At 44.2% G+C, this 2500-nt stretch overlaps 4 non-coding genes across 4 annotated transcripts; all 4 read left to right on the forward strand.

Annotated features, from left to right (window-relative positions):
* Window positions 1-531: 531 nt before the first annotated feature.
* Window positions 532-604, forward strand: trnak-uuu (transfer RNA lysine (anticodon UUU)). The gene has a single exon. It is a non-coding gene; the product is annotated as a tRNA-Lys (tRNA).
* Window positions 605-724: 120 nt separating this feature from the next.
* On the forward strand, window positions 725-806 carry trnas-aga (transfer RNA serine (anticodon AGA)). The gene has a single exon. It is a non-coding gene; the product is annotated as a tRNA-Ser (tRNA).
* Window positions 807-1717: 911 nt separating this feature from the next.
* On the forward strand, window positions 1718-1790 carry trnak-uuu (transfer RNA lysine (anticodon UUU)). The gene has a single exon. It is a non-coding gene; the product is annotated as a tRNA-Lys (tRNA).
* Window positions 1791-1910: 120 nt separating this feature from the next.
* trnas-aga (transfer RNA serine (anticodon AGA)) lies at window positions 1911-1992 on the forward strand. The gene has a single exon. It is a non-coding gene; the product is annotated as a tRNA-Ser (tRNA).
* Window positions 1993-2500: the final 508 nt, after the last annotated feature.

The following is a 2500-nucleotide window of genomic DNA, read 5'->3' on the forward strand; positions in this document are numbered from 1 at the left end:
GAATTGTCACGGTGACCTTCTTTGAGATCCCAAGCTCTCAGGTTTGAACTCTTGGAGAAAGATTGAAAACGAAAACGCTCCTGTTTAGTTTCCTCTGTTTGTGTGTAATCTGTAGTCCTGTTGCTACAGAGAGAATACGGTGCTGGTATATTTTCTAATTGCTAGGTGTCAGTTCCCTCGATGGCTGTTACCTAGAGTGCAGTGGACTTGCTATTTGCTCCAAAAAACTGACGTAAGTTTACAAGAATGTTAAGTGCGCCACAAGACAACAGCATTTAAGCATGTAAAGATGTTTTACAGACAAGAAGCAGTGAGTTTTTGTGTTTTTTTTTCTAGCATTATTGCAGTTTGATCAGAATTAATAGTGTAATAGGCTCCATTCCCACTAAATCCCAAATATTCTTGGATATATCAAAGGTTCTGAATCGTCAAAGATAGAAACGCGATGCATGGGAGAATCTTTTTTTCTCCCGCCAATACTATTAACTTTGATCGGCGTTCCCACGCAGCGCTTACCTCCCCCAAGCAAGAGCCCGGATAGCTCAGTCGGTAGAGCATCAGACTTTTAATCTGAGGGTCCAGGGTTCAAGTCCCTGTTCGGGCGAACAAGCCTCTTTTCGTGGAGTGCAATGTTTCGCTGTTGAGTTTTTGCTGCTTTTCCCTGTTCTTGGGCAGCATCGCTACAAGGCTCCAATCAAAATTACATACCATCTGCACTCAGCTTGTAGTCGTGGCCGAGTGGTTAAGGCGATGGACTAGAAATCCATTGGGGTCTCCCCGCGCAGGTTCGAATCCTGCCGACAACGATGACTGCCTGCACATGCTTTAGGTCGAAACCTCATTGAGGCCTTGCTAAAACTTTATAAAAGGAAAAAAAGGCCACATTTACAATATTACACTTGGAAAGAGTTAATTTGGTAAGCAACAGTTAAGTCTTGAAGTTAAAGATGACATGGTCTCTTTGTATTCAGGGACATGTTATGGAGGAACCTATGAGGGCAGACCAGTAGCTCGCCGTGATCGTATAGTGGTTAGTACTCTGCGTTGTGGCCGCAGCAACCACGGTTCAAATCCGGGTCACGGCAGGACATTCTGGGTGCCGTTGTGTTTAAGCTCCATGCTACCCTTTACTTCAGACTCCTTTTTTTGTGCTCAGTGTGTTCTTGACATGCTCTGGAAGGTTGAGTGAATTGTCACGGTGACCTTCTTTGAGATCCCAAGCTCTCAGGTTTGAACTCTTGGAGAAAGATTGAAAACGAAACGCTCCTGTTTAGTTTCCTCTGTTTGTGTGTAATCTGTAGTCCTGTTGCTACAGAGAGAATACTGTGCTGGTATATTTTCTAATTGCTAGGTGTCAGTTCCCTCGATGGCTGTTACCTAGAGTGCAGTGGACTTGCTATTTGATCCAAAAAACTGACGTAAGTTTACAAGAATGTTAAGTGCGCCACAAGACAACAGCATTTAAGCATGTAAAGATGTTTTACAGACAAGAAGCAGTGAGTTTTTGTGTTTTTTTTTCTAGCATTATTGCAGTTTGATCAGAATTAATAGTGTAATAGGCTCCATTCCCACTAAATCCCAAATATTCTTGGATATATCAAAGGTTCTGAATCGTCAAAGATAGAAACGCGATGCATGGGAGAATCCTTTTTTCTCCCGCCAATACTATTAACTTTGATCGGCGTTCCCACGCAGCGCTTACCTCCCCCAAGCAAGAGCCCGGATAGCTCAGTCGGTAGAGCATCAGACTTTTAATCTGAGGGTCCAGGGTTCAAGTTCCTGTTCGGGCGAACAAGCCTCTTTTCGTGGAGTGCAATGTTTCGCTGTTGAGTTTTTGCTGCTTTTCCCTGTTCTTGGGCAGCATCGCTACAAGGCTCCAATCAAAATTACATACCATCTGCACTCAGCTTGTAGTCGTGGCCGAGTGGTTAAGGCGATGGACTAGAAATCCATTGGGGTCTCCCCGCGCAGGTTTGAATCCTGCCGACTACGATGACTGCCTGCACATGCTTTAGGTCGAAACCTCATTGAGGCCTTGCTAAAACTTTATAAAAGGAAAAAAAGGCCACATTTACAATATTACACTTGAAAAGAGTTAATTTGGTAAGCAACAGTTTAGTCTTGAAGTTAAAGATGACATGGTCTCTTTGTATTCAGGGACATGTTATGGAGGAACCTATGAGGGCAGACCAGTAGCTCGCCGTGATCGTATAGTGGTTAGTACTCTGCGTTGTGGCCGCAGCAACCACGGTTCGAATCCGGGTCACGGCAGGACATTCTGGGTGCCGTTGTGTTTAAGCTCCATGCTACCCTGTACTTCAGACTCCTTATTTTGTGCTCAGTGTGTTCTTGACATGCTCTGGAAGGTTGAGTGAATTGTCACGGTGACCTTCTTTGAGATCCCAAGCTCTCAGGTTTGAACTCTTGGAGAAAGATTGAAAACGAAACGCTCCTGTTTAGTTTCCTCTGTTTGTGTGTAATCTGTAGTCCTGTTGCTACA

This window comes from Pseudorasbora parva, chromosome 8 (assembly GCF_024679245.1).
Source record: "Pseudorasbora parva isolate DD20220531a chromosome 8, ASM2467924v1, whole genome shotgun sequence".
Taxonomy (NCBI): domain Eukaryota; kingdom Metazoa; phylum Chordata; class Actinopteri; order Cypriniformes; family Gobionidae; genus Pseudorasbora; species Pseudorasbora parva.